The sequence below is a fragment of the Siphateles boraxobius genome, unplaced genomic scaffold (genome assembly GCF_051911475.1).
Source record: "Siphateles boraxobius isolate OS27281-9 unplaced genomic scaffold, OSU_SipBor_1 6, whole genome shotgun sequence".
Taxonomy (NCBI): Eukaryota; Metazoa; Chordata; class Actinopteri; order Cypriniformes; family Leuciscidae; genus Siphateles; species Siphateles boraxobius.
Window position 1 is genome coordinate 683366 of NW_027509186.1, and position 14375 is coordinate 697740.

Genomic DNA, 14375 nt, shown 5'->3' on the forward strand with positions numbered 1-14375 from the left:
AATATGCAGTTTCAGTGGCAACGGTTCCGTATGGCATACCACCTACCGCAAAACACAATATCTGCCCAACCACCCGTCATTCACGCAATATACACAGGAACGTAATGACTGTAAATACTATACAACCTATACAAATAAACCAACAGACCTTTCAAGTTTTCAAGAATTCTACGAAACCGTAGCATGGCGGCCTGTACACAGCCAGCTAGAATCTTTCCGTCTCAACCACAGCCAGTTGCTGCTCCTTTCTGCTGCTTCAGATAAGTTCTTTACTGTACGACGCAACTCTTGGCCACTGAATCTGACGTCTCTGAGGAACCGGGTTGTAGAGTGTGCCACAAAACCACGACAACCCACTTCCACTGGATAAACCTGGACTCTCCATCCTCGCTGTTCTGCTTCAGTGGCCAGATGAGCATACCGCAGTTTCTTCCTCTCATATGCCTCATCTACCGCATCCTCCCATGGCACTGTTAACTCTATCAGTTGAACAATGCGTGCTGATCCAGACCACAAAACAATATCTGGCCGTAGGTTAGTGGTGGCAATCTCAGGTGGAAAAATAAGCCGTTGATCAAGATCAACCAGCATCTTCCAGTCCCTAGCAGCTTCCAGTTGTCCTGGGCGAGAATTGGTGTTAGCACCTTTTCTTGGTGGTTGCTCGCCTGGGCGGAGGAATATTGTCTTCTGCGTGTAATGTTTTGCTAGAACAGGCGGCAATTTATTGGTCATACTACGCTTGCCTTCCAATGCTAAAGCCAAACATCGCAATACTTGGTCATGGCGCCAAGTAAACCGACCCTGGCTAAGAGCCACCTTACATCCTGTCAAAATGTGCCTTAATGTGGCAGGTGATGAACACAAAGGACAAGATGGATCCTCTCCTACCCAGAGGTTTAGGTTCTGCGGTGATGGGAGAACATCATATGTTGACCTAATAAGGAAACTGATCCTACTCTCTTCCATTGACCAAAAGTCTTGCCAGCCCATTTTGCGTTGTTCCACACTCTCCCATCTCATCCACTCTCCCTGCTTGGCCTGGGAAATGGCCTTTATACATCTCATCCTCTCCTCCTGCTTTCGCACCTCGTTGACTACCAGCTTCCTCCTTTGGGCTGGGCCTGCCTTGTGCCATTTAGGAGGAACTAAACTGAGCCCAAAACCCCCTCTTCCATGCTGTACCTGTCCCACGATATCCCCAATTTGAATGTCAGCCTTTGCCTCTACCACAGATTTCTTTGCTGACCACTTTCTACCAGTTTTTACCACAGGGGCTGTCTCCCTTACGCATTTGTGACGTGACTCTGCTAAAGTCATTTCCAGTCTGACCTTGGCACACTTAAACTCCTCGGTTAAAGCAGAGACTGGCAGCTGCAATACTCCTTTACTATAAAGTCCCACTCTGCTGAGGCAGCGTGGAACTCCCAACCATTTCCTGATGTATGAACTTATTAACGCTTCCAGCTTATCCACTGTTGTCAAAGAAACCTCATACACAGTCAGTGGCCACAGCAACCTTGGCAGTAGACCAAACTGAAAGCACCAGAGTTTCAGTTTGCCTGGTAGAGCACAGCTGTTTATGCTCTTCAACCCTTCCACTGCTTGTCGTCTAACTTCTCCCACTCGAACTGTGTCCTTTAGATCCCCATCGTACCATCTCCCTAGACTCTTCACTGGCTTCTGAGAAACTGTTGGTATTGCCTCACCATTAATGAAGAATGTTTTATCTACTACCTTGCCTTTAATTATGGAGATGCTCCTTGATTTAGAGGGCTTAAATTGCATTCGTGCCCATTCAATATTATCTGTTAACTTCCCCAATAACCGATTAGTGCAGGCTACCGTTGTAGTCATGGTTGTCATGTCATCCATGTATGCTCTGATTGGTGGTAGTCGCATCCCAGAAGCCAAGCGCTCTCCTCCTACTACCCATTTTGATGCCCTAATGATTACTTCCATTGCCATGGTAAAAGCCAGTGGAGAAATGGTGCATCCTGCCATTATTCCAACCTCTAAGCATTGCCATGTAGTGCTGAATTCTGGAGTTGAGAAACTAAATTGCAAATCTCCAAAATAGGCTTTCACTAAATTTGTTATCGACATCGGTACCCTGAAAAAATCAAATGATGCCCAAAGAAGCTCATGTGGCACTGAACCATATGCATTAGCCAAATCCAGGAATGTCACGTGGAGCTCCTTCCTCTCCTTTTTAGCTGATTGAATTCGTTGCCAGATAACACTGATGTGTTCTAAGCATCCTGAGAATCCTGGAATGCCCGCTTTTTGAACTGAAGTGTCAATGAAGCCATTCTTTAATAGGTAGGTTGACAATCTCTGAGCAATAATGCTGAAGAAAATCTTTCCTTCGACGTTTAATAGTGAAATAGGGCGAAACTGACTGATGCTTGTAGCATCTTTTTCTTTGGGTATAAAGACTCCCCCTGCTCTGCGCCATGCTCTAGGTACAACCTGCTTTTCCCAAGCCACTTTTATCAATTTCCACAGAATTCGTAGAACTCCTGAAGCACTCTTGTACACTCTGTACGGAACTCCATTAGGCCCTGGAGATGATGAAGCCCTTGCCTTTCTCACAACCTGCTCTATCTCTTTCCACTTAGGTGCACAGACCTCCATTTGGTATTCTGGTGGATTGACAGGTGGGATGTCTGACGGAATAGACATAGGCTTATGCCTTTTTGCATCTGTATGTGTTTCCTCCAAATATCTCTCTAGCTCAACCCTAGATGCTTTTAAAGTGCCATTCTTCTCACTGGTGAATAACTTCTTTGCGAATTTGAATGGATCTTTATAGAAATTAGCCCTCGCACGCTCCTTCTTTTTGTAGCGTTTCCGTAGGCGCTCAGCTCTGCGTAATGTTGCAAGCTTATCTTTTATGGCCCTTTGTAAGAGATTGAGTCCCTCCTTCTGACTTTGTTCCGCTCTTTTCCATTGCTTCCTCAGCTGTCTCCTTTCTCTAACTAACCCTTCAATTTTCTGCTGCCGTCTAGACAATCCAGGAGTAGTTTGTACTTTTTCCTTCCTTTTTTCCACACCAAACCTCTCACTTCCATATGCGTAAATGATGTCCCCAAATTTATCCAGCTTCTTTTCAACTGTACCAGTTAATCTTTCTAATGCAAAGCATAGATCTGTGTTTACCGTGTCCCATGCAGTTTTCTCACAAGCTCTTGGCCATCTAACTCCAGGCCTATGCCCGTTGAGGTTCTTTTCTCTCTTATGCTGGTTAGTCTGACCGGGTTCACAAGAATCAATGTGTTCATCACTAACTGTGCAAACCCTCCTCTCCTCTATGACAGGGGTGCTGATATCCTGCGAACTGTGGTTTGCTTCCTGTCGCTGGATTTCATTCGACTGACTTGACTGACTTCGTAAGAAGTACTGATCAATGCGAGGCCCTTGTCCCTCCTCCCTCAAGCATTTCATTTTCCCTTGATGAATCTTCAAACCCCTGACCGTTGTCGCCTTGCTCCAGCCACAGACACAAGCTTGGAGTTCAATGGCTTTGCTAACTGCAGAACCTGAACTAGTCTTTTGTGAAGTACTCTCTATACTCATATCCGTTTCCATTCCAAAGTCGTTAACCATGTTGTCCACCATTGAGTCATCTTCCGCCCCTGCTCTCGCAGACTCTAGGGGTATTTTCCTCTTTAATTTTTCAGAAGCCTTGGGCGGGTGTCTCCAGCATCCTGTAAACACAGAGCTGGATACTGCCGACAAGGGTAGCTAACCCTTACCAGCCCCATTGGGGTCTCTTTCCTCCTGTCAGCTGTCTCTCCAGGCTGTCACAAGGTCTTTCCCTTGTTGCCAGCAGCACTATTCACCGCAGTCACTGGACGTATCCAGATCTTCATGATTTCCGTTACACGAGAGTAGATGTTAAAACTTCATGCTGATTTGTACTCGGCTTTCGCCAAGATAATCACCAACTAAGACGTAGCTTTACAGTAACCTATGCTTCTCCATCCATTTACGCTTCTTTCCATCTAGTGACGTGAATCTTCTGTCTGGTGTTAATACAGTGTATTGCGCGTCAGCACACACAACGGCTGCAACCACAGTGCGGTCCCCCATAACAACCCTCTGGATTGAGCGGAGTAGGGAACATCTCTAGGGTCTTCAAGTGGGCACCTTCCATCCTCAGTGTTTCGTCAACTAGCCCACGACACCTCAAGAGGGCTCGACAGTGACTCTGGCATCCCAGAGTCACCCCCCTCCGTCCCCCACTCAACTCAGCCCAGCTTACTGACCTCTACTTCCCTCTTGCTGCTGAGACCTAACCACAATCTCACAATCTCTCCGCAACCCAACCATACGCGCCAACCCGTTTGACTAAGGCTGTCGAGCCCCACTGGTGCGTTAATATGCAGTTTCAGTGGCAACGGTTCCGTATGGCATACCACCTACCACAAAACACAATATCTGCCCAACCACCCGTCATTCACGCAATATACACAGGAACGTAATGACTGTAAATACTATACAACCTATACAAATAAACCAACAGTTGCTGCTGAGACCTAACCACAATCTCACCGCAACCCAACCATACGCGCCAACCCGTTTGACTAAGGCTGTCGAGCCCCACTGGTGCGTTAATATGCAGTTTCAGTGGCAACGGTTCCGTATGGCATACCACCTACCACAAAACACAATATCTGCCCAACCACCCGTCATTCACGCAATATATACAGGAACGTAATGACTGTAAATACTATACAACCTATACAAATAAACCAACAGTTGCTGCTGAGACCTAACCACAATCTCACAATCTCTCCGCAACCCAACCATACGCGCCAACCCGTTTGACTAAGGCTGTCGAGCCCCACTGGTGCGTTAATATGCAGTTTCAGTGGCAACGGTTCCGTATGGCATACCACCTACCGCAAAACACAATATCTGCCCAACCACCCGTCATTCACGCAATATACACAGGAACGTAATGACTGTAAATACTATACAACCTATACAAATAAACCAACAGACCTTTCAAGTTTTCAAGAATTCTACGAAACCGTAGCATGGCGGCCTGTACACAGCCAGCTAGAATCTTTCCGTCTCAACCACAGCCAGTTGCTGCTCCTTTCTGCTGCTTCAGATAAGTTCTTTACTGTACGACGCAACTCTTGGCCACTGAATCCGACGTCTCTGAGGAACCGGGTTGTAGAGTGTGCCACAAAACCACGACAACCCACTTCCACTGGATAAACCTGGACTCTCCATCCTCGCTGTTCTGCTTCAGTGGCCATATGAGCATACCGCAGTTTCTTCCTCTCATATGCCTCATCTACCGCATCCTCCCATGGCACTGTTAACTCTATCAGTTGAACAATGCGTGCTGATCCAGACCACAAAACAATATCTGGCCGTAGGTTAGTGGTGGCAATCTCAGGTGGAAAAATAAGCCGTTGATCAAGATCAACCAGCATCTTCCAATCCCTAGCAGCTTCCAGTTGTCCTGGGCGAGAATTGGTGTTAGCACCTTTTCTTGGTGGTTGCTCGCCTGGGCGGAGGAATATTGTCTTCTGCGTGTAATGTTTTGCTAGAACAGGCGGCAATTTATTGGTCATACTACGCTTGCCTTCCAATGCTAAAGCCAAACATCGCAATACTTGGTCATGGCGCCAAGTAAACCGACCCTGGCTAAGAGCCACCTTACATCCTATCAAAATGTGCCTTAATGTGGCAGGTGATGAACACAAAGGACAAGATGGATCCTCTCCTACCCAGAGGTTTAGGTTCTGCGGTGATGGGAGAACATCATATGTTGACCTAATAAGGAAACTGATCCTACTCTCTTCCATTGACCAAAAGTCTTGCCAGCCCATTTTGCGTTGTTCCACACTCTCCCATCTCATCCACTCTCCCTGCTTGGCCTGGGAAATGGCCTTTATACATCTCATCCTCTCCTCCTGCTTTCGCACCTCGTTGACTACCAGCTTCCTCCTTTGGGCTGGGCCTGCCTTGTGCCATTTAGGAGGAACTAAACTGAGCCCAAAACCCCCTCTTCCATGCTGTACCTGTCCCACGATATCCCCAATTTGAAGGTCAGCCTTTGCCTCTACAACAGATTTCTTTGCTGACCACTTTCTACCAGTTTTTACCCTTGGGGCAGTCTCCCTTACGCATTTGTCACGTGACTCTGCTAAAGTCATTTCCAGTCTGACCTTGGCACACTTAAACTCCTCGGTTAAAGCAGAGACTGGCAGCTGCAATACTCCTTTACTATAAAGTCCCACTCTGCTGAGGCAGCGTGGAACTCCCAACCAAAGAATAACACTTGTTTTCACTTCACAAGGTACATGCAGTCAATCAAAGTACAACAGGTTTCAAAATACTGGCTATTGTATTACAAAAACTTCATAGACTTTTGTGTTTCAGTTTTACAGGTATTTGCATACAAAACATGCAATCCACCATTTTTACACTAAATTTATTGTTTGGGAACTGTATGTCCACATGTACAGTATTCCAGTAAAAAGCAAATCAGTTTTTTTTCCCTTTACTGTTTACCAGCCTCTCTTAGTGAAAGACCGTGGTTGATTACATGGTCAATGATAGTGGCACGAATTTCATCACTGACTACTGTTCTTGCAGCCCTTGGAATGCCACCACCACACATTCTTACACCTCTACCTTGCCCTCTCCTTAGGCCTGCTCTTCTCCCTGGCCCTGCTCCTCTCACTGCACATCTCACTGCACATCTCACTGCATCTCTGACTGCACCTCTCACTGCACATCTCACTGCATCTCTCACTGCACCTCTCACTGCACCTCTCACTGCACCTCTCACTGCACCTATCACTGCACCTCTCACTGCATCTCTCACTGCATCTCTCACTGCACCTCTCACTGCATCTGTCACTGCACATCTCACTGCACCTCTCACTGCACCTCTCACTGCACCTCTCACTGCACCTCTCACTGCACATCTCACTGCACCTCTCACTGCACATCTCACTGCACATCTCACTGCACATCTCACTGCACATCTCACTGCACCTCTCACTGCACCTCTCACTGCATCTCTCACTGCATCTCTCACTGGGCCTGCTCTTCTCCCTGGGCCCCTTGCTCTTACTCTTCCTCGTCCAGACATTACAGTGTTTGTCTTTTTCTGTTTCCAAAAACATCACTCCTCAAAGTCCTCCTTTTACTGTATAAGTGTCAATGTAACAGAAAAAAATAACCCCTGCCACTGAGTCTAAGCCAGACTGGAATCAGCTATGGTTGGCCCAATTTACACAACATAAATCAGGTGTGTGTCAATTATTCAATTGTTTGTTTATTATCAGCTGAGATATATTGTTTTTGAACTGATATCATTGAAGAAGCCGAGGTTTTTATACTGTATCTAAGGTTTGGAATATTGTTTTTGCTATTGTGGGGTGGTGTGTGTTAACATTTGTAAATACTACAAAAACAATCCATAATTTTGTTGGGAGGTATAGCTTGTCTGTTACGAAGATGTAAGCATTGTGGAAATGTGTTCACTGACTGCATATTGTGTGAAAACTGTATAGTATTGCTCTTAATTCATTATGATAAGATTTCCTGCATACAAAATATATTTCTAAAAAGTGCACAGATGTGGAATGTGTCTTAGAATGAAAGTTTCTAAAAAGTGCACAGATGTGGAATTTGTCTTAGAATGCAATGTGGATTATGCCAGTACTTACAGAGACAGTGGTGCTTGGTGTAGGGGCACTGGACACTGCTGCGCTGGGTTGGTCAACAGCCTGAGATGGTCTCCTAGCCACACTCAGATTTGGCTTTGCAGCAGCAATGTGGGACCCACCAAATCTTGGCTTGGTAAACTAAAAAAGGGCAAAACAATTTCAATGAAAAGACAAATTGAATTGTAACAGCACATTGGCCAAAAATATAATAAAATGTAAAATGAGAAAATATCTATTGATCCTATCATTCATTATATAACTAAAGGACCTCCTTTCTTTCTTTAACTTATTTTTTGTCTGTGTATTACCACACTCTACTACTTATACAGATTGAAATAAGCACAGTTAGAATAGAAAAATGTTTGGGAAGGTATTGCTAGAATGTGAGTATATAGTAATTTAACAAGTACCTTTTAAAAATGACTTAAAATCAAAAATAGTTTGCACATAGTTTGTAAGAGAAAGCGTTTATTAACAGTAATGAAGGTTACACTTGAAATGGCAACAAAGCAGATTCATGATGACTTAATTAATAATACGTGTATAATTAATTGTGCATAAGTGGAATGTTACCTGAGAAATACAGAATGAAAGACGTAGCTTCAGTAGCCAGTTGGAAAAATCAAGAGAGATGCCATGAAGGACGTGAGTGTCCTTTAACCCATAATGGCAAAGCCCAATTAGAGAGGAAGAGGAGAATGCAAGAGCAGAGCCCAGAGAAGAAAGAGAGATCACATAGGTTACATTGTTCTTTCACCATTTTACTTGATCTAAACCAACCTGAGACAGTGAAACTGACCAATAAGCAGACTACAGCCGCCCCTGTACAAGGTGTGACAGCTGGCAGGTAGGTGTAAAAACATACCAGCCATTTCCACTGAACTTAAACCTTTATACTAAACGTATATTAAAACTGCAATTATATAAAAAAAATGTTATTACCTTTGACAAACTTGGTATAATTTTAGAAGTAGGCTGGGGTGGGAGCTGACGCTGACTCTGCGCCATGACCTCCTGTGCTGGTCCAGTAGCGGCAGACTGTTGTTCAACAACCCTTGGTGCTTGTCCAATAGAGGCTGTGGCCTGCTTAAGACAACCACAAAAATACATAGGCTACAATAATTGTTGAACGAGAAGAATTTGTTCAGTAAATTATATATATATAAAAAAAATACAAGTTACATCTTTACATTGTTACCTTTTGAGTGTGAAAACCACATATGCACTTTGGGACCGCTCCGAGCAAGGTTGTCTGGCCGCGAGACTGCATCGGACATCTTTCAATCTGTAAACATTATCACACATATAATATAGAATACATGCATTTCTAACTTATCAGTATGAATGCCACATTAATTTATTGTAGTGTGTCATTTATTTTTATTCATGTTCTTTGAAGAGGAGATACAAACTGTAAAATTAGAGATAAAGAGTGAGTAAAGTTTGTATCCTCCTTTAAAAGAACAAGAGAGGAACATTTCACACCTTCAAAAAAACATCCATTCACTCAACATCCCCACCCCCACTGCCTCAAATCTCTGAATCTCCCAGTGCAAAAAAAAGTTTTTTTTTTTACATAAATAAACATAAATCTCAAATACCTGCAACATTATCTACATACATATCTATAAATAATGATGACATAGAATTAAATGATTAGGATTACAATTATTACATCATGCAAAGGTGACAAAAGCACACTCACCCTTTGGTACACGTCATGCCACTTTTTCTGTCGAGGAGCTGGCCTGTTACCCTCATTTGATGGCCAAACTCCTGTGCTTGCAAACTTTTTTAGCCTTGCAATCCAGTCAGTATCTGACATGGCTTTATGGGATTTTTTGCCAGACATTTTTTTGTTGGGGGGCTAACGGTTAGGTTATATCGTTTTGAACAAAACTACTATAATACAAATTATTTCTTTAAAAAAAGCACACACGATATTTACAATTATAATATAGTATACAATTATATACAAATATAAAATTACATTGTCCAAAAATACAGTTAAAGTTACCGAAAAATAAGTTTCGCAGTCCTCCGTTAAAATGATGCTGCCTGACCTCCGTGACAGTGATGCTCGACGTCTGAACTTTTTGACCTCTGACACGCCCCTCAGGATATGTCATTACTTCGTACACCTTCGGCTCAGTTCGGCAACTTGATTGACAATTGGCTAGCTTCCTGACTCCTCCTCCTAGCGGTGCTAAGCGTAAACGTGCCATTGACATTTCCTTGTACTCTGATTGGTCAAATGTCGAAAATGATAAGGAAAAAGTCAAGAATGGCGCTCTCTGATTGGCTGCAGATGTTATAATGTCGAGAATGGCGCTCTCTAATTGGCTGCAAATGTTATAGCGCGTCAACGTGATTGGCTGTGGCGTTCAACATTGTTCAACATTATCCCCATTTTGACGGACTATCCTTCGGCAGCTGGCGTTCAGGTCGCAGTCTCCCCTGGAGGCGTTGGTTCGAATCCCACTTCTGACAAACCTAACCTTTGGCTGCGGGCTCAAGCTAGAGTCTTTAACCCTCTGGCAAGTTTATCCAGAAATGCAGTAATTTTGACAAAGCACTGCAATTCAGTTCATGCTAGAATTAACCAAACATTAAAGTAACACTGACCTGCAGTACAGGCCCTTTATAGTAACACTTTAGTGCAATGTATGGGATTCTATGGCACTTGGAATTTCAAGTCATGACATTTCAGAAAAAATGGACATGTTGATTGAATCGGATTCAACTGAATTTCACGAAATAACATGTTGTGATGTTTACCGGAAGAAGATGCAGTAGAATTTCATGGCAAGGATTCTTGGAAATTTCTTGGAATGAAATGTCATGGGTTTGGGGGCATGGGGTGGAGTGTCATGACACAAGATTCAAGGAAAGTCATGTAAAACATTACATTAGCATTAACAAGACATGCCATTAGAATGAAAGAATGATATCAGCCATAACAAAACATTGTAACAACACCAACACATATGACATGAATATGAGAGTAATACAATTACTGCATTTGTTCAACATTAGTCTTAAAAAAACACTGGATTTCAATTACAGTGCATATGAAGAAATGGACAAAGGCATAAAAGGGAATACAGAAAGCAGCTCATTTATTTACACGGTCCCGTGTATCAAAAAGCACCATTCTGCCCCATGTGAGGCTCGAACTCACGACCTTCAGATTATGAGACTGACGCGCTGCCTAACTGCGCCAACGAGGCATGTGCTGTGACACAGGTGAGGGGTGAAGCCCTAGATTCTAGATCATCTGCCATTCTGTGTAGGTGCAAAAATGCTGCTCACCACTGGCTGTCATGTCAGAATCAGAATCAGAATCAGAAAGAGCTTTATTGCCAAGTGTGCTTGCACACACAAGGAATTTGTTTTGGTACTGAGGCTTCCAGTGGACATATACAAATACAACATGAACCATAATACTACAAATTATAAGAATAAAAAATAAAAATATAAATATATGAGAATAAAACTATCACAGTTGGGTTTAGTCAGAATAGACATTTTCAGATTTACAGATTATGAACCTATTTACAGTGTTTTGAATATTATAAATAAATAAATCTACATATAAGTATCACCTGAGTTGTGGGATATTGCACTAAACAGTGGGAGTATTGCACTTACAGGCATATGCCTTGGGAGGAGTGTTAACTGTTCAGGAGGGAAATGGCCTGTGGGAAGAAACTGTTCCTGTGCCGAGATGTTCTTGTGGCCAGTGATCTGAGTCTCCGTCTTGACGGTAACAGTTCAAACAGGTGGTGTCCAGGGTGAGTGGAGTCTGTGATGATTTTACCTGCTCTCTTCCTCACTCTGGAAGAGTACAGGTCCTGGAGGTTTGGCAGGGGGGCACCAATAATCCTCTCCGCAGTCCGGACTGTCCGTTGTAGTCTCCTGATGTCTGATTTGGTAGCTGAACCAAACCAGACAGTGATGGAAGCGCACAAGACAGACTCAATGACGGCTGAGTAGAACTGAATCAGCAGATCCTGTGGCAGGTTGAACTTCCTCAGCTGGCGAAGGAAGTACAGTCTCTGCTGGGCCTTTTTCACAGTGGAGTCAATGTGATTGTCCCACTTCAGGTCCTGAGAGATGATAGTGCCCAGGAACCTGAATGACTCCACTGCTTCCACAGTGCTGTTCATGATGGTGAGTGGGGGGAGAGCTGAGCTGTTCCTCCTGAAGTCCACGATCATCTCCACTGTTTTGAGCGTGTTCAGCTCAAGGTTGTTATAACGGCACCAGGCAGCCAGCTGTTCAACCTCCAGTCTGTAAGCAGACTCGTCACCGTTTCGGATGAGACCGATGACAGTGGTGTCGTCTGCAAATTTCAGGAGCTTGACAGTGGGGTCTTTAGAAGTGCAGTCATTAGTGTACAGGGAGAAGAGCAGTGGGGAGAGAACGCACCCTTGGGGAGCACCAGTGCTGATTGTGAGTGTCTTGGATGTGTGTTTCCCCAGTCTCACTCGCTGCTGCCGGTCCGTCAGGAAGCTGGTGATCCACTGACAGATCGAGGATGGTATGGAGAGCTGGGTCAGTTTGGCTGTGAGAAGACCAGGCATGATGGTATTGAAGGCCGAACTGAAGTCCACAAAGAGGATCCTTGCATAAGTCCCTGGTCTGTCGAGATGTTGCAGGATATAATGCAGTCCCATGTTGACTGCATCATCCACAGACCTGTTTGCTCTGTAAGCAAACTGAAAGGGATCCAGCAGGGGTCCAGTGATGTCCTTCAGGTGGGCCAGCACCAGTCTTTCAAACAACTTCATGACCACAGACGTGAGAGCGACAGGTCTGTAGTCATTAAGTCCAGTGATTTTGGGTTTTTTGGGGACAGGAATGATAGTGGAGCGTTTGAAGCAGCAGGGAACTTCACACTGCTCCAATGATCTGTTGAAGATCTGCGTGAAGACCGGGGCCAGTTGGTCAGCGCAGGCTTTTAAACAAGCAGATGAGATGCCGTCTGGGCCTGAGGCTTTCCTAGTCTTCTGTTTTTTGAAGACTCGGCTCACGTCCTCCACACAGACCTTAAGCTCAGGTTGGATGGCAGGAGGGGGGAGTGATAATTGGAGAACAGGAGGTGATGCTGAATGTGTGAAGTGCAGATCAGACCGGGTGTGTGGTGTGAATGAGGGCTTTTCAAACCGGCAGTAAAATGAATTTAAATCGTCAGCCAGGTGTTGATTGTCCACAGATCGAGGGGATGGTGACTTGTAGTTGGTAATGTTCCTCAGGCCATTCCAGACTGATGATGGGTCGTTGGATGAAAACTGGTTTTTCAGTTTATCAGAGTAGTTCCTTTTAGCAACTCTGATCTCCTTTGTCAATCTGTTTCTGGCCTGGTTATACAAGATTTTATCCCCAAGCATATGCTTAAAACCTTCATGTCAGGATGCCTGAGCGGTCTAAGGCGATGCGTTCAGGTCGCAGTCTCCCCTTGAGGCATGGGTTCTAATCCCACTTCTGACAAACCTAACCTTTGGCTGCGGGCTCAAGCTAGAGTCTTTAACCCTCTGGCAAGTTTATCCAGAAATGCAGTAATGTTGACAAAGCACTGCAATTCAGTTCATGCTAGAATTAACCAAACATTAAAGTAACACTGACCTGCAGTAAATGACCTTTAAAGTAACACTTTAGTGCAATGTATGGGATTCTATGGCACTTGGAATTTCAAGTCATGACATTTCAGAAAAAAATGGACATGTTAATTGAATCAACTGAATTTCACGAAATAACATGTTGTGATGTTTACCGGAAGAAGATGTAGTAGAATTTCATGGCAAGGATTCTTGGAAATTTCTTGGAATGAAATGTCATGGGTTTGGGGGCATGGGGTGGAGTGTCATGACACAAGATTCAAGGAATGTCATGTAAAACATTACATTACATTAGCATTAGCATTAACAAGACATTCCATTAGAATGAAAGAATGATATAAGCCTTAAGAAAACATTGTAACAACTGTCTAGTAAACAGGAGATCATGGATTCGAATCCCAGCAGTGCCTATGCCACAGGATGTGGGCACCGCTCACTTAATCTTTTACATATGTAAATCTTTGCATGCTGAACAGTGTGCATCTGCACAAAATGTGGAAATCTAAGAAGTGATGTGCATGCAATAGCGTCTTAAAGCTTGTCTTTTGTGGCTCTGTGGCGCAATGGATAGCGCATTGGACTTCTAGATTGTGAATGGAGGTATTCAAAGGTTGTGGGTTCGAGTCCCACCAGAGTCGTGCATACCCTCTTTTGCTCAGATGTCTTTGTGTTGGACAAGCATATGCTTAAAACTTGAATCCACAAACTACTTCAGAAGCATACCCTTCACGTTCTGCTTATTTCCCTTATTGGACACACCCAACTCAGATCACAGAGTACTCTACTAATTAACTTAAGTCACCTATTTAAATAAGAATAGGTTGAAATCCACTGGCCTAGGCCAAAATCTGCAACAACCTATTGTTGGCCACCTACCTAGAAAAAAAAGAAGAAAAAAAACACGCTTTCCATTTCTCCAAGCTGAAACAGCATTTAGATGTATCGTACCTGGAGGTTCCCGAAACATTTGAGACACGAGTACTGAGAGTTTCGATCCAGAAATAAATGGCTTGAGATATTCCCTTGTCCCTCAACAGAAGCCTGCACACCTTTC

General features: G+C 44.0%; 2 non-coding genes across 2 annotated transcripts; one reads left to right on the forward strand and one right to left on the reverse strand.

Moving 5' to 3' along the window:
* Positions 1–10856: 10856 nt before the first annotated feature.
* On the reverse strand, positions 10857–10930 carry trnam-cau (transfer RNA methionine (anticodon CAU)). Its single transcript has one exon. It is a non-coding gene; the product is annotated as a tRNA-Met (tRNA).
* Positions 10931–13870: 2940 nt separating this feature from the next.
* On the forward strand, positions 13871–13959 carry trnar-ucu (transfer RNA arginine (anticodon UCU)). Its single transcript is given in 2 exon segments — positions 13871–13907; positions 13924–13959. It is a non-coding gene; the product is annotated as a tRNA-Arg (tRNA).
* Positions 13960–14375: the final 416 nt, after the last annotated feature.